We start from the raw sequence: 24,190 nt of genomic DNA, 5'->3' as shown, positions 1-24,190 counted from the left end.
TAAAAAAATTTAACTCGATTGACACATTATTATCAAATATAAAAAAAAATGTGTTCATTAACTGGGAGTGTAATTAAAATTTTATTATTGAAATGAAGAAGAAAATCAGTATCGCCATTTTGTTTTGTTTTTTTTACGTTTTTTTTTTCTTTTATATTTATATAGTGCAATTCTTCTTTGGCTTTTTATATACGATATATTAAGTCACATAGGAATTCATTCAATTTTAATTTTAATAATATAATTCTAAAAAGTGAAAAGGGGTTGGACACTCCAAAATTCTCAAAACCAAGTTATAAGTCACTATGCTCGAGAGTTGAAAGTCGGATATGCCGAATACTTGAAAAGATAACTAAGTTGCTACTTATGAAATAAATAGGAGTCAATTCTCATAGGTCTATTTTCGGACAATAAGTACAAATCAGTGTAACGACTATAGAATATATGCATCCTGGATTCTAATATGCCTGAGATGGCTTACTTAAATAGAATGCCCTCATCTCGGATTCTAGAAGGAATAATCAAAGGTCATTCACCCACCGGTTATGAAATTATGATTTCTCCGTTACAACATTCTTCCATAAATCATGGAACGATATCACATTTATCAATAATGGAAGATTGTAACAAGTATTCTGCTAATGATCATCACACCGTAAGTATATCCATAAAAAAGTAATTGGATAAGTCTCTTGGAGTCCTGGGAGAGTCCTGGGATAGGGAGAATAATAGGATAAATACGGGAGTCTGGATACCAAACAGGGAAAAACCTGAACTATGAATAACACACAAAAAGGAGAAAATATATGAGAAATCTCTATGTATTTATCATGAACATTTGGCACCGTGGAGCTCCAATAAAAGTCTCCCGGGCCACGCAATGAAACATAAACAATCACTTTTCATATCAAATTGATTTCCAATTTCACAAAATTGGTTGCTTGAACATACCATTACACTGTACACATTGAACCCTTAAACACTTTCTCTCTTTGGGTCCATCCATCAAATGTCATCATAGTGACATCCGTCGGCTCTCCAATGACTCTCCCAACGCAGAGCAACCTTGTCGAAAAATGCACAACTCAGTTTCAATAGAACATTTTTTCAATCTAATCATTCTTCAAAGCGCATGTCAATTTAGTTCGTGCATTTGTTCGCAATGGTAAATTCAGAGCCGATGCAAAAACTATCAACTCTCTTCTGAATCTAGAGATTGTCTCCATTAACAGCGTTGGATTGAATGAAGTCGATCTCAGAAAATACAGAGAGATCAGAGAGTGATACAAGAATTTGGCATTCACACTTCAGAGATCTTGTTTGGATCACTGAATTGATTCGCCGCGAGTTAGATCAAGATTCATATCGGACCTTAGCGACCCAAATTTTTAGAGTATCGTTCCCGCTTGTGTCACTCTCTGATGTATGGCACAACCTCACCTATTTATTGAAGAAAATCGTAACTAGTTGCATCGTATGCGGGAAGTTAATTATGGGATTGATCCCAGATTTTATTTACGGTCAAACATTGTTAAGGTTATACAAGTAAACCAGGGGATTATGCCGAGATCTTCCAGTGAAACAATGGTGATGTCTATCGCTCAGTGACAGTTTCTATTACCGACATGTTTGCCTAAGACAGAGTAGCATAACAACGCCAACACACCAGGGAAAGATCCAACATAAATAAATCTGGAAAGAACAACTTTAGGAACAATTTTCTTCTCAACCGACACAATTTGTACGCTACAGGTTCTTAATCAAGAAGCTACTCCTTTACCATACAACTTAGTCTTTAGGGAAGGAGTGGTAAATGATGCAACATCAGTTATACTCTTCAATACAGTTCAAAAGCTTGATGTTTGAAGACTTGACGACAAAGCATTATGTGTTATTGGTGATTTCTTATATCTATTCGCAGCAAGCATTATGCTTGGAGTCATAGTTGGGCTTGTCACAACATATATCTTGAAAGTGTTAACCTTTGGAAAACATTCAAGTGTTCATGAAATTTCAATGATGATGTTAATGGCATATATATCCTACATGTTGGAAGAGTTACAAGCCTATCAACAAGTACGCAGGTGCGTCGACGACCACAACAACAACGATATTAACTCTCGTCATCAAAGTTGTTATTAAAGTTGTCGCCACCGCCGCTACCAAAAGATAAGTGATCCTCAACCATCCTTTAGTTTATCAAGTCTTTTTTTTATTTAGTGTAGTGTTGTATAGTAATTAACTAATAGTTAAAATTATTGTTATTAAAATATTGTTATGTGTTATATTATTGTTGTGATTGTGTGTTGAACGTGACTATGCTGCCACGTGATAATGATGCAAATATTAAACCATATGGCACAGGTGTTGTACCGAATGAACCAAGGGCTGAACCAGGTGAAGTACCAAATTAAGTAGGGGCTGAACCGAGTCATACAACTGCTGCATCGAATGATGCAGGGGTGAAACCAAGTCGTACAACTAATATACCAAACATGCAGTCAGTTGGATTCACGAGTGCCACAGTACCATGGTATATCCTGAAAAGCGACGGAAGCCTCGGTACGATGGTCTAATTCTGCATCATGATGTCATGCAGAGTTTTACCCAACAACATTATTGGTGACAATAGCTTTTATGCAGATAAGTTCATCAATTCCATTCTATTTGGTTCTAATATTTGTGATCACTTTAAGAACTTAATGTGAGAATTGGTTTTGGGGATTGATCTCAGTATTGATTTTGCCCTAAACATAGCTTGACTAATTTTGCATTAAATTGAAAAGTCGTTTGATGTCCTATGTATTGTAGAAATAGACAATCATAGAAGTCGAAAATATATTATAAAATTTAATGGACCTTTGTGAATTGTGATAAACATAAGCATATTCCAGTGATTTGTTGTGAAGTATTTTACAAAATGTAATATATTGATAGGATCTTTGCAGGACCTAATGTGCTGCAAGACCTAATATATGCGGTAAACTACTTATCGATGATCTTCATTTTTGTTATGAGTAAAGTAGACTCTGAGAAACTCACCTTATGATGACAAAGCAGCGAATCGGCGAGACAAACAATGTCAAATAATTGATTGTGCTAGTTGTGCTATTGATCTTTTTATCTCTTTGTGAAGGCTATGTGTGAAGTTTGTTTCTTTGAGGGGGAGTATGGTTCATGTGTGACAGTGAGAGTTATTTCGGTGTTGTTGATCATGATATTCAGGGGGAGTTTGATCTGTTATGTACTTGCTGTGATCTCAAACAAAATATCTTGACATTTTGTTTCAGATAATTTTGTTTGTGCTTAGGTAGTTGTGTGTTTATTGTGATGTCAAATAGAATGTCTTGACATTTTGTTTGGAGTGTGAGAGTTTATTTCTCTCTATGTCTTTTCTGTGAAGCTGGGTTTCTACTACTTATTTATGTTGTGTATGCCTCTTATATGTCTAGGTGTTATACCAAGTGTTTGGTTGTTTGGTTTGTGTGCTTGTGATTATTGTTGTTCTTTTATCTTTTCTCCATCTATATGATGCAAAGGTTGTTTTAGTCAAAATTTGTCAAAGGGGGAGATTGTTAGTTACATGTTTTGTGATTGACAGTATTTTGTTAAAATAAGTGAAATAGCAAGATGTTGGACACGATGTCTAGACATGCTTGTACGACATCGTGGCCTATTGTTGTTTCAGTTTCTTGGAAGATTTGTTTTTCAACGTGTATGTAGTGAAGATTCTTTGATGATTTGATTCACACATTCTGCAGTTCAAAGTGCGTATTTTAGAAGCTCAAAGATTTGTTCCAGCTGTGCAATGTTTCCTAAGAATGATTCTCAAAACATTTAAGGAAACATTATATCAGATTTGATTTGATTCTTTAGAAGATTATGCAGATTGAATGTCGAAACATTTAAGGAAACATTATATGTGATTTTGCAGAATGGATGTCAAAACATTTAAGGAGACATCAAATTTGATTCTGCACAATGGATGTCAAAACATTTGAGGAGATGTCAAATTTGATTCTGCAGAATGAATGTGAAAACATTTAAGGAGACATCATATTTGATTCTGCAAAATGGATGTCAAAACATTTAAGGAGACATCAGATTTGATTTGATCAAATATTATGTAGAACAAATGTCAAAATATTTAAGGAGACATTAAATTTGATTTGATCATATTTGATTTGATTTGTTTTGGATCAGCTGGTTTTTTAACCCGAAGCCCATGCTATTATAAGGCTATTTAAATGGTGATTCTAAACCGAAGAAAAGTAAGAAGTTGTGTTGGAAATTATTATTGTTAGGGTTTAGTTGTCGTTGTTATTTGTGAGTCATTCTAGTTTCTCTTTGATACATGAATTGGACTGAGTTTATTGAGTTATAATTGTGAATCACTCCTGAGCTTTTAAGCAAGAGTGTATTCTATTTCATTAGAAGTGTGTCTTTTGTTCTTTGATTATTTTAAGTTGTTATCACTGCTATGTGATTGAAGGGAAGTGAAAGGAGTCTCATATCTAAGAGAGTCTTAGATAGAAATTCCAAGGGTAGTGATTATGTGAGAAGTTTGCAAAACCATAGGTTGTTTAGAACTTCAAACTAATACTATTATAGTGGATTTCCTTCCTAGCTTGGATGTCCCCAGATGTAGGTGACGTTGCATCGAACTGGGTTAACAATTGACTTGTGTTATTTAATTCCTGTTTTTTACACTGTAATTATTTTTGGTGTGACATGTCATGAACCTGGTGTCGTGACATTGTATATGGCATTTGTTATATGCTTACTATTATTGTTGTGTGAAGTCCTGATATTAGTATTGTGACATCGGATACGACATCTGATATCAGGACTTCACACAACAATAGTAGTAAGCAGATAACAAATGTCATATATAATACCACGGCACCAGGTTCAGGACATGTCACGATAGAAATAAGTATAGTGTAAAAAGCAGTAATTAAATCACACACGTCAATTGTTAATCCAGTCCAGTGTAACGTCATCTACATCTGGGGGCATCCAATCCAGGAAGTAAATCTACTATAATAGTATTGGTTTGAAGTTATAAACAACCTCTGATTTTATAAACTTCTCACCTAATCACTACCCTTAGAATCTCTATCTAAGATACTCTTAGATATGAGATCCCTCTCATTTCCCTTCAATCACACAACATTGATAACAACAGAAAACAATCAAAGAACAGAAGACACACTTCCAATGAAACAAAATATACTTTTTCTTAAAAGTTCATGAGTGATTCACAATTACAACTCAGTCCAATTCAACTATCAAAGAGATACTAGAATGACTCACAAATAACAACGACAACTAAACCCTAACAATAATAATTTCCAACGCAACTTCTTACTTTTCTTAGGTTTATAATCACCCTTTAAATAGTCTTAGAATAGCATGGGCTTCGACCTAAAAAATCAGCAGATCCAAAACAAATCAAATTTGATGTCTCCTTAATTGCTTTGACATTTGTTTTACATAATATTTGATCAAATCAAATCTGATGTCTCCTTAAATATTTTGACATCCATTATGCAGAATTAAATCTTATGTCTCCTTAAATGTTTTGACATCCATTCTGCAGAATCAAATCTGATTTCTCCTTAAATGTTTTGACATTCATTTTGCAGAATCAAATCTGATGTCTCGTTAAATGTTTTGACATCCATTCTACATAATCAAATCTAATGTTTCGACATCCAGTATGCACAATCTTATGCAGAATCAAATCAAATTTGATCTAATGTTTCCTTAAATTTTTTGACAACCATTCTTAGGAAATATTGCACAGCTGGAACCGATCTTTGAGCTTCTAAAATACGCACTTTGAACTGCAGAATGCGTGAATCAAATCATCAAAGAATCTTCACTAAACACATGCTGAAAAATAAATCTTCCAAGAAACTGAAACAACAATAGGCCACGATGTCGTACAAGCATGTCAAGACATCATATCCATCATCTTGCTATTTCACTTATTTTAACAAAATATTGCCAAACACTGAACTAACAACGGCCACTTCGTGGTACAAAAATATCATCAAGAATCATTTTGAACGACATTGTCATCGAACCAGGTTCAAAAGTATCTCTTTTTTTTCATCTGCGGTTCGAAGTGAGTCAAGTAATCGAAGAAACATTGAGATGAGAAGATGCCGGGAAGAATAGAGAACTAGCTAAGGACTTGCAGTGTAGTTGAACACAATGGACATGCCATTGAGTGAACGTTTGGCATAATACTTACTCTCCTTCTAAAATTGGCGTTCAAGGAATACCAAGTTAGCTATTAATTTTGTTAGGGGGATGTTGTGATACGATATGTATTTATTGATGGAACAATTTGATGAGAAAGCAACTCGTATGTGGTGGACGACAATTGCGGCTTGACTTATGAAGTTTTACAACATAATCAAAGGATTAGAAGGGATTTCTCCAAAAACATGGCTTGGAGTATGGAAAGATGTGACTTGAATCTTGATATTAAGGTTGGAATGGTTCATCTTGTAATAGATGCTTATGTTATTAAGGTTGTTCAAGCTTTGAAAGATGGGAAGGTTATTGCAGTTCCTACAGATACATTATATGGATTTGCTTGTGATGATTGCATGTTGGAATCAGTTAATAGGACTTAGTGACGTATCATACATAGACCAATTTGCTCTAGCCGATCATTTACCTCATAGTTTGCTTGATTCTCTCTTACATGCACCTATCACAGTCGTACTAAAATGGACAAAAACTCAAACAGGGATTCACTTACTGCTCAAATGACAAGGCCGAAATCCTAGGGCTCCCCGAACCACCGTACTCACAAGTGTGTACATGATAAACGGCGCAGGAGTAAAAAGACCATACATGTCTTAAACATAGTTGGCATATCTTGCCGCAATAAATATGATATTTTATATTTTACTAACAATGATGTTAAATTGGTTATATTTCCTGATTGTAAATGAAGGAGAAAATAACATAGTTGTCAATTTGTCATGCAAAGGGTTAATAAATCGTCCACAAATCAAAATTCAAGTAGACAAAATATAAGTCTCTTGATTTTCACGACGGCTCTGAATCCAATTAGTATGTGCAAGGTTATACTCATTGAACTTCATTGATTCCATATTCATTATTCTATAACTAACCCTACTTTATATATATATTATAATTGGCATCGAGATTATATTTTCCAAAATCTTATGTTCTAGTACTAGTTATAATTATCTGCACAAACTCAATACCAAGGTCAACTTTATTTTCCTTTTACAAACAATCGGGAAATAGAGGTGAATGATTTCAATTACAATTATTTCCTCACAACTTGTTCAATATGAAAAAACCTGAAATTCTGACTAGTAGTATAATAGAATTTATTTGTTGAATTCTTGATTGAGTATGCTTGTGATCTGCCTAATCTCCACCGAGGCCTATGTCAGTTAGACTCTAATTAGTAATAGTTAGTACTGAATTATGACTTCTAGAATTTACTCCCTCCGTTCCTTTATAAGTGTCACTTTCTTGCAAAAAAATTTGTTTCTTTTTAATTGTCACTTGCAAAGTTCAAGGTAGTATTAATTGCAATTTTGTCAAAATTACCCCTAGATAATGATTGCAGAGAGAGAAAAAGTAAAGTGAATATAATAAATAATTAAGGGTATTATAGGTAAAAGAAGAATTATTGTTTGAAAAGTAACAATAATAATTAGCTTCCTTGGTATGTGTAAAAAGTCCAAAAGTGACACTTAAAAAGGAACGGAGGGGTATATGTTATTACCATGAATTGATTCATATCTACAAGAGTGATATATTTAGCATCGCATATGTAGAGTGTAGTTCTTATTATAATTAAGAGTATCCGGTTGGGAGTAGTGAAACTATGGTGTTCCATTATATAAAAAGAAATTTAGGGTAGGCGACCTTGTGATGTTAATGGTCGCCGTAAGCAATAACTTTTGAAATTTTAAATACTTTGATACATGATGAATGGTCAAAAGCTAATACACCTACATTTAAACGTAATTAAAATTTTATGGTTTATTATTTTTATTGAACCACAAATGGGGAGAAGAAAAATAGTCATGTAACGTAACATGTTTTAATCTATAGTTATCTATAGATTCGTGGGCTAAACAGATAAAATTCATTGTGCTATACGCAAAATTCATTACTTTGGTCAAACTATATTATGTACATATATACATGTGGAAATAATTTATTGACTGGCATTTTGCTAATGTCCATTATTAATATTTTATGGTTTATGAATAACTTGGCAAAATCGGAATGAATAGTTGAATTATTATGCAAAAGGATTAGTAGTTGAACAAGTCACACGTAAAAGATATATGTGAGAACAACATCACGGTTACTAAAATATGAATTAACAGAAAGTATGAATTTATCAAATGAAGACCATTGATAAAACTAAGAGGTTGGATAAATACAAGTGTCTGCTTTAAAATTAATTATATTTATTGTCGGATAAGATGAGCTAATTTATTGGTTGTTTGCAACTAATGACCCATTTAACATTTACTTTAGGCAATAGGTGTCGTTCCTTTCCCTTGCGAGGACGGGAGACACCTATTTTTTTCTAAACTCTTAAAATTATGCAGGGTGATTGTCGGAAGATAATATATCTCATCGAAGAACTCGAAAGTCCAGTAAAAGGACATCAGATATTATGATTAAAAGAAATCAATATGTCACTCGAATTAAACAAATTGGAAGTTAAAAAAGTCAATTGACCTCATTGGGACAACAATCCGATGCAAAGTTTGACATCACTTTCTGAGTATTATGAATTATTTGTGCTGTTAATCATATTTATGAAATTCATTTGGTACAAAGTTCGGACATAGACTTACTCTTCAATAAAAATAGGGGTCGATAATGATGAGGAACTCCACTGAGATCATTCAACCCAAGACCTCCACATAGGGCAAATCGGTCAAGTAAATAAAAACATCTGACTAGGTTATGTTTATTAAAACCTCTGACCGAATCAAAAGTCCAAGTAAATAAGAATCATTGGCAAATCGGTCAAGTAAATAAGAACCTCTAGAAAGTTAGTCAAGTAAATAAAAGCCTTTGACTAGGTTATGTTAATCAAAACCTCTAACCAATTCTAAAGTCCAAGTAAATAAGAACCTCTGGAAAATCAGTCAAGTAAATAGAAACCTATGACTGGATTATGTTAATTGAAACTCTGACCTTAACATGCCTATGACCTTAAATGAAAGCCTAAGTTAATATACATCTGGCATCCTGGTCAAATTGGAGGACCTCTGGCCTTAAGTGGTTTGGTTAACTTATCCTTGACCAAACACCTATATGATCCACCTAGGGAATTAGTCGGTATGGGTTTAAAAAATATGAGACCCATCAATCAATAAGGCCCAAATCACTAGGTCTTTGAATCTATAAAGTACAAGTCTCAGCTAAAGGAAAGCTAAAATCCATTTGGGGCCATCCATTTGATTTCTAGTCAAACAAATCAATTGTTATCAAGGAGATAAAGCCCATTAGGGCTACATAGCAATTCTAAAAGGACTAACATGGTCACAACTAAAACAATCTCATGAGGGCTCAAATATTATTGCCAAAGGATCCGGAAAGCATCTGAACATTACAAAATGCATCCGTAAAGGATGAGTAACAACAAAATGATTATGAACCGATGCTCCAATGAGAGTGATCTCTGGTTTAATCACACCAAAGATTCTCGATAATTGGAACCTAACTCACCTGGGTCATGTAAAGAATGAGGCAAGATATACTCAAAATTTGCCAACACAAGATTGTCTAAATCTTTTAGGATTTGGTTACTACTAATATTTGAAAGCCCGCATGGCTATCACACTTCTAATAAAACCTTGGCTTAGTTGAAACAGGATGTCAATTGGTCAAGGTCCCACGGGGGCTCTTCGACTTAGATATGTCTAGAACCTATCAAGTTCTACGACGCCAATATGTCGAGATGCCACTTGGGGATCTCTGACTTATATATACCTACTGAGTTTTACGACGCCAACAGGTTGAGATGCCACTTAGGGCTCTCTGACTTATATATGCTTATAACCTACTGAGTTCTATGATGCCAACAGGTCGAGATCCCACTGGGGCTCTCTGACTTCTTTATGTATAAAACCTACCAAATTCACTTAACAACACTAAATTAATTATATAATTTAATTAATAACTCGTATTCGTCGAAAACACCAAACAACATCCGAACATCAACCGCACGACAAAGCCATCCTCAAATCCCAACTCAACAGGTCAAAACAAGTTCACTGACACAATGATGGGTAACCCGTCACCAGGGTGACGCTCGTCATCACCTCATCCCTCAACACATCACACTTGTGATGATGGAGAAAACTACGCTTTCCTGGAGACCATGACGGTCTCCCCGTCATATACCTGACACCCCTCAGTGTTTCACAGCACATGACGCCCATGGCGTCATACAGGTGACATTTGTCATCCTGTTGTCAGAAGCAGAATCTCGTTTTGCCATTGCAGAACTTCTAAAACTCACTCAAATCCATTCCAAACACTTCTAAACAATCCATAATTATTACCCACATGATTACCAACATTAGTATGTTATCTTCTATTAATCTAACATGTTATTCCATCGATTAATCAATAAAATTTAGATATGCATTCATGTTTTAAAGACATCCCAATTTCATGTCAACCCTCATGTTTATGAACAATTAGCATATGAAACAATCACTATAATCACATAGCACAAATTTTTCAATTAAATCATGGCATAAGAACATAATTATATTCACATAATTCATCAACGACACAATCAAAAGGAAAAGAAGAAAATCCTATTGGAGGTTAAGGGAAACCTCTATACCCTTTTATGAATTAAGCATCCTTAGATGAAGAATCTCCCCCCTTACCTTGTAATTCCAGCAAAATCAACAAAGCAAGCTTCTAAGGATCCCTTATCTCAAGTCCTAGCTCTCCCTTCTAATGTTCTTCTCTCAAAGCCTTGTGTTTTCACGTACTGATAGAAAAGTTCTCTCAAAACCTAATTTTCTCTAAATTTTAGAATATATATTATTCTAATTAGTTTCTCTCAATTACATTGTTTGCTCAACTAAGATTCAACTTTCCTCCACTCACCACTAAACTCTCTTAATTTACAAAACTGGTCAAATTCTTCATATTCTCTCTAATTTCTAATTAATTAATTAATTCTCACTAAACTAATTCATTAACACAGAACACCACAAATGTCGTCATCGACCAAACATGTCATACATCACAAAATAATTATTTAAACAATTTATTCAATTAGATTAAATAAATAATTAAACAAGTGAATAATTAAATCGGGGTGTTACAACTAAAGCGCTGGATGCTTAAGTGGAGTCTTTATCGCCTTAAGAGACAACTGAGATCCCTAGGAGGGATCCTTGTCCACCAAAACACATGATCTTCATAGGGGACCCCAGCCAGGGTGAAGTCGATGTAACCTACCCAATACTACTAACAATCATGATAAAGGATCTAGGCAAGCCTCTTAGCCTCCCATAAGATAAATCATTATACCTTAGAATATAAATATAAAGAGAAGGGAACTGATATCATTTAACAATCATACAAAGGAGAGCCACATAGTATTACAAAAAGATCAAAACACAAGGAACTACTTATCATCCACTAGTCGATCGTCCCAAACGACCTTAAAGGAATCCATATAACTTAAGTCTACATCAAGGTGCAAAAAGGGTCATATGTATTCTCTCCCTCTTGAAGTTATAGGCGGAGATCGCCATAACTTTGTCCTTGAGTGATGATAATTTCTCCTCTAAACTCTCTATGGTGCTGCAAAGCTTCTTCAGTGATTGCTCCAGACGTTACACCTTTTCAAACTGAGTGAGATCCACATAAGACATTTCCTTAGTGCGTGCCTTCATAGTATCCTGATTTCCTCTAAACACCCTTAACACCGCCATGCCTTTATGAGCACTTCTCTTTGCACAGTCCACCTTGGAATATATTTCTCCGATAGTGCAAACATGTTTCTCCCTCTAAACTTTTCCCACTATAAGGTACTTATGGACCTCTAGTATGTCAGATAATCTATCAGAGGGAATTCTAATGAGCGATTGATAATCACAAAGAAAGTTCTCTGAGAAGGATAAATGGCGATCAGAGAACTTCATCGCCTTCTAGGTGATAACCACTAAGTGGAAAGCTCGTAAGGGAAGACCCATCACCTTCTTTCTCGCCCCTTGCTCTACCATGCAGCTTTTTGGCGGCCTAGAGGTACCTTCTCCCACCATGGAATATTGGGTGGGAAAGCCTCACTAGCCCATGAGGTTTTGCACTGCCTCACCCCTCTATCAATAGCCATATTCTGGGGGGTGGTGGGGGACACCCCACCCGCGGCTGCATAACCTGTACCCAAACCAAACACTCTCTTATCTCATCAAGAGAGGTCTTCGCCATATCCTCTACAGAGAAGAGAATGTTGTTACCACATATAAAATAATAAGCATTGGATCGGATCAAAAGGTATTGTCTCATACCATAATGCATACCTAAATACTCATATACCCAATTGTCGTCTTCATGGTCCCGAGTAATGAGAGTGCGATAGTCCAGAATATGGAAACATTTCAAAATCTTGATCATTTCCTGGTTAGGGGGAAGAGCATTTAGGTTTACCCCTTGGATAATTTGAGGATCCGACATCCATTATAGAGGGGGGAAAGGCCTCCCCTAGCCCCAATGATCACAAGAGAGACATTGCCTTGCCCTCTCACTCATACAAACTTATCCTTCCAATCCTCATAAGGATTTGTGAAGGGCTTCGACAAACACCCGTCCGACAAAGGGCACAATTCTACCCAACCATTATTGGGAATAAATTGTGTACTAAAAAAGGAATGGAACCCTCTCACAGTGGGGGACACACACCAAGGATACAACAAACTATATGAGAAACCCTAAGCATAATCCATAAATTTGGGGGTAATCTGAGAAGGGGAGAAATAGATAATCGTTCAAAAATCAACCTCAAAATAAGTAAAGGGGACTAAAACCCTCTGATTATGAATAACATGTGGGTGAAGGTAAAAATAAGGAGTAGATGGCTCATTGGAGGTATCCATGTTGGCCCTATGTTTCTCTAAACATGGCTTCAATATCACATCCTCCTCATGTCCTATATTAGAAAACCTAATGTCAGTGCGAAACCTACTGATCATATCGACATCGAAGTACAAGGACATAATATCTTGAGCGTAAACAAGTTTGGATTTCTTACCCATTGTTATCTTGAGAAGAAAAGCAGGAATTGTAATGTTTATACCCTAAGAAGAATAATGAGTTTCTCACTATTATCCCAAGCTTATATATTTTCTAGAAATGTGGAACGAGAAAATAAGAAGAGAAATAGGATTCTTCTAAAACAATATATCAGTTTCCTACAGAAACCAATAACACGAGTCGTATATCCATCCAATATGGTGACTTCCACTAGAAGTGGAAAATTCGTTACACCTAGAAGACACATGTAAATAAAATAGGATAAACTGTTTTTCCAAGAATGCCATCATGGGTTGCATTAAATTCTACCCACACTCTCTTTTCCATTAAAGCACCCAAGCTTTCACGATTGATTGACATTTTGACATCTCAGAGTATAATCAAGATGAAGCTTGATATATCCCACTATCTCCTAGCTACCTAGAAAACATTTGTATAAAGATGTGGGACTCTTCCCACATAGAAAAAGGCCGCCATCAGTTGAGAGACTCATCCCAAGTTAAGGGTATCTCCCCACATAGAAAAAAATTTCCTTTAACTGAGGGACTCGTCCCAAGCTGAGGAAATCGCCGTACATAGAAAAAAGTCATCTCTAACTAAGGGACTTACCCAAAGCTGAGGGACTCTCTCCACATTGAAAAGGTGTCATTCAATTGAGGGACTCGCCTATCGAACAAAATAAACCTTAAAAACATTTTTCCTTTTATAAGCCCTCATGTTTTAGGGACTGTGTAGTGTTATATTTTTTTAAGTCCCAAATAAGGGCGACTCCGGAGTCCCCGCCCAAAGTGGTGTCGCCCAGATGATATCCTCACAGAGAAAGAGGGCTCTCCCTCGTGACATATGATGTGTATCATACAGTTATCTCTCATTAGTCATATGAGAATGAGCCGTACCATGACTCCCTGGAAAATAGGTAGTCAACAGTTTCCCCTAGTAAAAGGGGGGTGGATACTGCCTATAGGGTTTCCTAAACCTTAGGCTCAAAAGGTCCATATATATACTTCTTCCCCAATTGAAGGAATACAAATCATAATTTACACATTCAATATATAAAGAAACACACTTGCATAATAACTCTAACCTCGCGTGAGCATGACCTCTAAAACCACCGCACATGGCTTCTCGCCACCGTGGGAAAACCCTAACCTTTACAAACTATTATAAACCTACTAAGGCCTCTGAGTACCCATGCCCTTGTCGGGGTAACATGCAGACCTGTAATTTTTAATCAGTACAAGGTGACTATGACCTTTGTAAGTTTCAACACACCTGGGTTGAAATGTTTGACACACATGAGTTGCTTGAAAAAAATGGGTTACAAAATGCTATGCAAGGAGAAATATGTGGGTGATAACTCATGTGTGTGACAATTTTGTTATTTGGTTCATAACTACCTCATAATACAAAGGGTTATATTTAGAAATGGGGAAACTTTTTCACTCATAATATGATTTGACTGAATTTTTACTACATTTTCATCGTTGTTTTAGTTACATGTATTATAAGGAGGTTAAAGTGATTTTGTTTTTAATTATGATGATCACGTGATACAAACAATATTTCAAACCATCAAGCATTGAGTTGGGAAGTTATTTACTAGAGAAATTTTTTTTATGCTTTGTGATATTCTTGCACGGTCTGTCGAGATGGTCATGACAACATGCAATCAAACTTACACATGCTTCATATACATAGTTTACAAGTATCAAGATCAAAAAGGAAATGGAATGTATCATTTTATATAGATGATAACATGTTTAACTATTATTTCAAGAAGATGGAATCATTTGACCTCATGTACTAGTATATTAATGCACTATTGTTTTTTAGATGTCACATAATTACAAAATGCAGTGTTGACTTCAAAATTTGGAGAAAAAGGTTCACGATAATGCATTGTGTTTGGCCGAAATGCATTGTGTGTGGTGGAAAAATGATTCCTCCAGTTTTTTATGTAGAAACGTAACACGTTTAAGGGAAACTTAAAGAGGTGCTTTATAACCCTATGGGGTACGGGTGTCATTGATGAATTTTCTAAAGAGAGAAACTTAAAGAGACAATGTGAAGTGATTATTTGGATTCATTGCTCTAAGAATTGGAAGACCTTTAGGGATATATAAGGGGACTGGGAATTACTTTTAAATACATTGAGTATGTGTGATTCAAATATTGAGTGGATAAGAGATTGGGAAACACTTGGTTAGAATATAGAAGATGTTTTTATGAACTTAGAAGACTATTTTCTGGTAACTCATGTTGTCACATTTTATAACAAATTTTGAATTATAGTGGATCTTAAAGATGTTATGCCCGGTAGGTTATATCATTTTGATCAAATCAGGTAAACAAATTTGGTGTTTAAAAGCATTGAAATGTGAGGCATTGGTGTCTGCAAGCCTAACGCAAGCAACACAGACAAGAGAAAACAATTTTGGGTTGTCAAAAGTGGGGGAAAAAGTGTGTAGAAGCATTGAAAGATGAGGCATTGATTTCTTCAAGCCTAACACAAGTATAAAAGATTAAGATGATGAATAATCCCAATAGTGCAATTATTTTGTGCCTAGATATAAAGTCCTAAGGGAATTCTCCAGGGAGAAGACCGTGAAAAAATGTGGGTCAATCTCGGATCATTGTATATGAACAATTCCTATGCTTAAGGATTATGTATAAAACAACAACTCTGCTCATTTTAAATGGTGGAGAACAAATACATTGTGGAGCAATTGTCATAATTCAACATGATCATTTCCGATTAGAAAAATATTAAAGTGAAGCTTGATGATGAAGACAAAACTCTACTTTTGAGGATGCCTTTCTTTATGGTAAAGAAATCATTATCACCTTGAAGAAGGTACAATTAGCTATAAGAATCAATGAGTTAACCAAAATGAAATATTTGAAGATTCACAATAGTGTTGAAGGCTTAGGTGTTTCGAGAGGCATGAGTGAGAGTTGAGAAAACCAAAAGGGGAAGAACTTCTGGTAAAAGTCTAAGGGTTATGATAATTCAAAGTTAAAATGCTTCACTTGTCATAAATCAGTCACTTCAAGAAGTATTTTTTTGAGAGGGGGATAAGGGTGATTTTGTTCAGGTTTTGGTTGTCTTAGTTAAGGATGATTATGAGAGTGTTGATGCACTAATGGTGACAACTTTAGAGACGAATAAGATTTGCGCCATTTACTCGAGATTATATTATCACATGTAACCACAAAAGGAACAATTGGAGACTTTTCAACTTAAAGAAGGCCATGTTGTTCAATTGAGTAACAATAAGACTTGCGAAATAAATGGTATTGGTACATTGAGATTTAAAGTGTTTGATAATGTGTGTTCCTTTTACGTGATGCAAGATATGTTTTCAAGCTTAAGTGAAATTTATTGTCTATAAGCATGTTTGATTATTTTGATTTAAAGCACTTTAATGAGTTTTGCATGAAATAAGGTATAAAGAGACATAAAAATGTTGTTGTCACACCTCAACAAAATGACATAGTTGAACGCATGAATATTACAAGTTTAGAGAGGGTAAGGGGGATGTTGTTGGGGGCTTGATTAACATAAAATATATGGGGTGAAATTGTTGTTATAACAACTTACTTGATCAACATATGTCCACCCTAGTGAATAGACTTCGATACTGAAGGGAAATTGCAATAAACACCTCAGATAAAATATATATAAAAAATCCATTACGATGGATCCTTAGGAATGGTCATGAGTCAAGGATGGACTAATTACCTCTTATGGTGCAGAATTATGATCATCGAAACATATTGATCACAATCACATCATCAACGATAACATCTACACACATTCCACACAAACAAAATCTAAAATGAGTCATTCCTTCGCCTGCATTGCTAATTATGAACAAACACAAGTCTTAGAGAGAACACAATATCAAAATTATAGTGCGGATATATTTTTATTAATACGTGAATGAATGACAATCACTTTAGTAATATATTGTTAGAGAAAAACTAAAATAAATCAAAACATGTGTCACCATCTAAATTTATATCTATGGATGGTTTCACATTTGGTTTTGTTTATTTAGTTCTATTTCAATCTCGCTCAAATTGTTGAATTATTGCATCCTATCTAAAAAATGATCCAGTCCAATTTCAACTTCCTTTGTTGAATGAGATGTCCACTCTGGTGATATTAGTGGTATAAGGCATTCCAGTTTCAAATCTTGAACAAAATGGAGTCATTAAGAAACCCACCCAATACACATAATTTGATCGGTTGTATTTTGAGGTGGGGCACTCTGAAGTGGGAAAAATGTTTCCGATAAATTGTATCATGTCAGATCAGTACACATCTTATTATATGCATTTACTATAAGATGACTCATTTCAGGGAATAACATTCATTTTCCCTCTGGTGTCAGACCGCTAATATAAGAAATAAGAGATTCATGAATTGCATCATAAATATTCTTTTTTTCCCTATAGCATTGTGTATGCTTCTTTATGCGCATTTAACTCTTTGATAAGTTTTTGAAGGACAAGTGTATGATTTTCCTCTCTTTTACCAAGCAAAGTAGAAACAGCTCGATAACTGCAGTTACCGTCAGCCTTAACATTTACAATTTGTTCAATGTATTTGTGTATAAAAATGGGCATCTCTCTGATGTATTTGATTTTTGGTAAAGGTGGTGTAGAAAATGGTTTGCTAATGTGATCACCTTTGTGTTGCACCGTAAAAAATACCTGAGCGCATCGCACACTCAAAGATACAATAGAGTCGTCGTCCAACTTTATTTATTCCCGAAGAACAAGGGGAAATATCGATAAAACCCAGGGGAAGAGAAACAGGTAAGTAAGTCGGTTATGTAAGAGGAATGTATTAGCATCCTTCACATCCGTTATACTCAATGAGAACCATTTTGATTGTTCTTTGCTCGAATGAGTGTTATTATCTGAAGGTTACTTGCAAATATCTAAAAGGGAAAAAAATTAATAATTAGTGTGCTCGCCAAGGATTCAAACCCTCGTGCGTATGTATTCTCATAGTGCAATGAGAAAATTAGAGTTTCGTAGTTCGTGGTAGAAAATACAGACGTGTTGGTTGATTTTTAGGAACAATTATAATCGTATCCTAGAAGTGTGTAGACATTAGCTGAATTGATTCTAGTTCGGATACTCCAAGCTTTTAGTCTGACTGCTAAGAAACGAATTATAAAAGTTCTTTTATGAAACGAAATAAAAGTTGTTTTGCAAAAGGTTTAAGTAATAAAAGAAAAAGAAAGAGTTGATTGAATTGATTAAAATAAAGATAATTGTTGAAATTGAAAATGTTGCTTGAATTGTAAGAAAAAGAGTAGGAAAATGAGGAAAGTGTGTTGTTGTAGTGTGGTGAAAATATGATGACAATATTGTTTGGACCATTGTGTGTGTTGTAGGATCCATAAGATAGGTGTATCTGAATCAAAGAATGTGGCTAATGCAAAAATGTAGGATTTTTCCTAGATCCAAGGATCAAGACCTGCAAAGGGGGTTGTTAGAGCATGAAGCTCCACATGACAGGGTATGAAGGTTTCCAAAGCATGAGGCTCCACAAGGCAATGCATGGAAGTTTTCCAGAGCATGAGGCTCCACAGGGAAATGCACGAGAGGTTTCTAGAGCACTAAGCTCCACAGGGCAAAATAAAATAAAATAGTTTTCTAGAGCATGAAGCTTCATAGGGCAATGATATGAAGGTTGCCAGAGCACGAGGCTCCACAAGGCAATGCAAGAAGGGTGCCAGAGTATGAAACTCCACAAGGCAATGCATGAAGTATTGATTCAGAAATAGGTACTTGACCATGAGGTGCTTAACCCACAAAATGTATGGAAACCAAAGGATGTAGTGTTTGGTCCAAAGAGAAAGGTATTGTTATTTAGGATTATTGTAATGTTGAGGATGGTGTTGTAGAAGACTTGTCAATTAGTTGATTTGAATTGCATTAAAGTCTATGAGTAGAGGAGAATACTCTGAACAAATGGATCATTCATCCCGTATCCAAAGATATTCAGAATGAGGATATGAATTCTCCCTCTCATCCCTGCTTTACTACTTAAGGCTCATGACATGTAATCCTCATCATAACTGACAAGTTGAAGAAGATTCTTTTTGTTGATCCTAATGATAGAGTATTGCTTATGGAGAAGAAGACTTGACAATTATTTGATCCAAATTGCACTAAAGTCTATGAGTATAAGTGAATACTCTGAACAACTGGGTCATTCGTCCTGTACCCAAAGATATTCAGAATGAGGATATTAATTCTCCCTCTTATTCCTTATCTACTACTTAAGACTCGTGGCGCGCAATTCGAATCATAATTGTCAAGTGTTTAAGAAGATTCTTCTTGTTGTGCTTGAGGTCCAAAGTCTTTAGCCTTGAGGTTCCTTTGTCTTCAAGCTCTTAACTGTGCAATCTTGAGTTGACTTGAGTGTGAAGTCTTGTGGAGATCTAATCCTATCAAATGATCAAGATCACTTAACTAGTTAGGGGATCAAGTAAAAGTGAAGTGATTAATTGATCGAAATTGACTTTGATCAATCAATCAGAGCATGGATCAAGTTATGAAAGCACATGAATTTTTAATACTAAAATCAAGAAGAAGTTTCAATATTTCCCAAGCGTATTAAATCTAAAATATAATATAAAATTAATATGAATATATTTGTTAATTTAATATATATATATATATATATATATATATATATATATATATATATATATATATATATATATAAACTAATTCTAAAACTAATCTAATTGATAGCTAATAAAAACTAAGTATTATCAAGTATTTTTTTTTGTTGTATTTTCATGAATTAAAACATATGAAAAAAATGACAAAAAGAAATGAAGAAAACTAAAGCAAAATAATAAATAATTGAAACTAGTCAGACTAGGGATATAGTGGACCCGGAGGGAGTGTATGGAGCAAAAGGCATTGGGCCTGGTTGAGGGCCCAAAGTGGTTGTGTTTGCTGAACAAAAGTGGTGTATGTGGAATTGAATAGGGTATAGAAAGAAAGATCCATGGGCTTGAGGTCCAAACACCAATCCAATAGAAATGGGGGAAGAGCCTCATCAACTTATTCACGTTCTTCATTCCGATTTCAACTATATGTCATTGAAACAAAACCTTCACTGAGTTTAAGCTCCGCCGCGCCAGAAATCTCCTCCGGCGGCGACAGAGATCAAATCAACCTCCTCCAATCATGAGCAAGCTCGCCTTAGCCTCCTACCTCACAAATCAACCTTGTTTTTCTCTAACTCTCAACCACTCTTCCAAACCAAATCAATGCCATCATCAACCCTAAGCTACAAATCTAGAAATTAAATGAATATGGAGATCAAAAATAAACTCAAACCTTAGGGGTTTGGTTCGTTCCCTCTGAGCTACATCGTGGTAATTGTTTCGAATCAGATCAAAGAAGGGTGGAGTAGGAGCTTACTTGTCGGAGTAGCTCTAGCGGCTCTTCAAAATTGATGAAGAAAAGTCCAAGCTCTCCCTCTTCAGGTAACGAGTCTCTACTTTCTCTCTCACCAATCTTCTACTTCTTGAGCCACTTAATCTTTAGGAAAAAATCTGATGTGTTCCTATGTGTTGTTATGGTTACTCTGAGCATGTAAGAGTGAGTGGAGAAGTGGTGATTGTTTGGAATCAAAAGTGTTTGTTGTTATTGTCTTCGTGCGAAAACCAGAAAGATTGAGAGTGATGGAGTGATTGAGAACTGAGTGAGGGTGATGTCGAGTGGGCTTAGCTCTAGTTGCAGCAAGCTTCAAGGTGAAGCTTGCTCAACCATGGAGGATCAGAGAGCTTTGTAGTGAGGGAGAAGAGGAATTGCATAATTTCAGAGAGATTGGCAAATGTGATCATTGAAAGCCCCCCAATAATTGAGCAGTGATTGGTTATATAAAGGGGAGTAATGTAACTGAATGGGGAAGTTAGGATAGTTCTATTAGGTTAGTTAACTTCTGTTAAACGTTTTAGTTGAAGGGTGGTTAGATGTTATGACCCTGTTAATTCTGTTAAGTTTAATTATGCTAGTTAGTTATGAAAGTTAGTTGATCTAAAGATTCAGTTGGTTAGGGATATGTGTTCACTCTATTAGCAGTTGAAATTGATTGTGGAGCTGTTAGGTGATTGAATTACTTGTCAATGAGGTGTATTAGGATGAAAGAAAAAAGGCTATTATGAGCAAGTATTGAAAATGCTAGCACTTTCAGTAGGGTGATTATTTAGAAGGTTAGTTTGATACTATGAATATATAGTTAAAATGGTTAGTGAGATGTTTAGTGTTGGATTGAAATGTAAATGAACGGAGTTTGAAATGAATTGAAGTTAGTTAGTATTTGTTGAATTAGATCAAATGTTAATGTTGAAACCCCAAATTAATCGCATTGGCACAAATTGAATGTTGTTAGCATAACTTGAACTTGTTGTTAGTTTAGAGGTTGGGGACTGTTAGTGAAAAAAAAGAATGAGGCACAAGTGTAACCAGTTTGATTTATTAATTGAAACTGAAACTTGTTATGGGATTGTATTAAAACAATTATTTGAAAAATGATAGTGAGTTATGTTATATCAATTGAATAAGGACAGTTAGGTTGTTAATGCTGCTTTTGAATGAAATGTGCTTAAATGGTATGCATTGTAGAATTGATGCTGTTGTTGTTTGTACTTTACCCTGCTATGATATGCTAAATTATGATGTAAAAGATGGAAGTCAAAGCTCACTATCTAAGTTATTTGTATTTTGAATTGAATCATGTATGCCTTCATGTTGGTTAAAATTTGCAATGCTGTTGTTAGTAGTATGTTAAATGAAAATGTGGCTGTTGGTAGTCATGTTTATATGCTATCTATCAAAATGAACTAAATGTGATATGTTGTATATGTATGATAAATTTGTAATGCATTATAGGTCATGACTGGTTTTAATTGTGTGCATGATGCTAATATGTGGACATTGATTCTTGCTGAGTCAAATAGGGTGGGAAACCACTCCTATTTGAAGACAATTCGTCACTTACCGGAGACTGACTCTAGAATTCCTTAGCTCTCTGATCTATCTACCCAGTCATGGAAAAGGAATAAGCAGAGGTTTCATTCAGTTCAGAATGTTCAACATGGAGTATCAGTTTAACATTCAAGACTTTACTAACCTTTTAGGTTTCCCTACCTCTTTTGATACATTCACAGTGAGCCAAGAAGACCTTTTTGAATATAGAGAACTTGAACATTTTTGGGGAAGTTTGACTGGAAATGACGACCCCGAGGAACATGAGTTTCTTTCTGGAAACATACATAATCCGACCTTTCGTTATTTCCATAAGATCCTGGCCCACACCCTTTTTGGGAAGAAGTCAAATATTACTACAGTATCACGTGATGAACTCTTCATCATATTTTGTACTTCCCAGAACCGTCCAGTGAATGGTGCCACTTTTATGTTGGCAAACTTTGACCGCCTTATCCAAGATGAACGAGCACCGATTCAAATAGGCGGATTGATAACCATGATTGGTAATGCTATCGGATTACGTCAACCTATGCTTGACCTAAGCCCTTTTTGTAGCATTGCGACTATGAGTATACCTTTCCTCTTCAACATTATGTTTATAGCAAACCTCGGGCCTGAAGAGTTCGAACTAATAATTGACAACCAAGTCCTTTGCCTATTCACCTTGCCTAGTCCGAGGACTAGTGTTCATAACCGCAATAACTGGCTCTACAACCTGAACGGAACACCTTTCCCTGCTAGATCTACTGAATCCATCCAGGACTATGAGATTTGTGCCAGATTCCTTATGCTGAGTCTGACCCTCAGACACCATCTGGTTATTATGATATTGACCCTCCTCCTCAACCTATCCCGACCGAAGAGTCGGCAATACCTGATCCTAGACATCATATGCCCGGAGCTAATTATAACACCACCATTCAAGCTTTGATGTCAGAACAAGACGCCCTCAGAGAAGAGTTAGCTAATATGGGACAAGAATTTCTGGGATACATGAGGAGTATGACAAATCAATTCCACGAGTTACTAAACCGTGTTAACTCATTCGCTCCTCCGGCCAGAGATCCTGCAAGTGGCTAGAAGTTGTTTTTCTTAGTTACTTAGTTACTTAGTTTAGGCTATTTATTAGTTTTGTTTCACATTATTTTTAATATTAGTATTTGTTTTTCTTTCGCATGTTTGCTTTTGTTTTCCAATGTTACATTATGATTATTTTATGAAGCTTTTGCATTATTAGTTTATTTTGATCTATGCAATTTCTATAATTACAAGTAATGATATCCACTATATGCTATGCCTGTTAAAGAAATACATATATTATGGTAGTAGAATAGCATGCAAGGAAATTTAAAAGCATTACAATAGCAAAATAAAATAAGCATAAGCAAAACAAAATAACAAAAATAAAATATAATAATAAAAACAAATTATGAAGCACCCACGCAAGCAGTGACTGTTGCAAGCTGACTGTGTGACGAGCGTCACACAAGCCATCACGGTCGTCACACCAAGTGCCTGTGACGCCCGTAACACCCCTGTCACGAGCGTGACACCTTCAGACTAGGTGAACATTAGTAACCGTTGGGTACACGACCATTACACCACCCCACTTTTTACCTTCCCCATTCACTTACCCATTCACTCACATTTACCCACATTTAATTATTTTTCACCCACTCCCTTTCCAACTTCCAAAACTCTTCCTATAAATACCCACCATACCTTTCTTTCTACATCATTCCAACATACATTTCTCCTTTCAACCCACTTATCAGTATGGCAGGAAACCAACAATTCGGAAATATCATCTTCCGATCCGAAGATGATAATTATCAAAGGGAGC

Source organism: Lathyrus oleraceus, chromosome 1 (genome assembly GCF_024323335.1).
Source record: "Lathyrus oleraceus cultivar Zhongwan6 chromosome 1, CAAS_Psat_ZW6_1.0, whole genome shotgun sequence".
In the NCBI taxonomy this organism is placed as follows: Eukaryota; Viridiplantae; Streptophyta; class Magnoliopsida; order Fabales; family Fabaceae; genus Lathyrus; species Lathyrus oleraceus.
The sequence above is the reverse complement of the archived record's forward strand: the minus strand, read 5'-3'. Positions refer to the sequence as shown.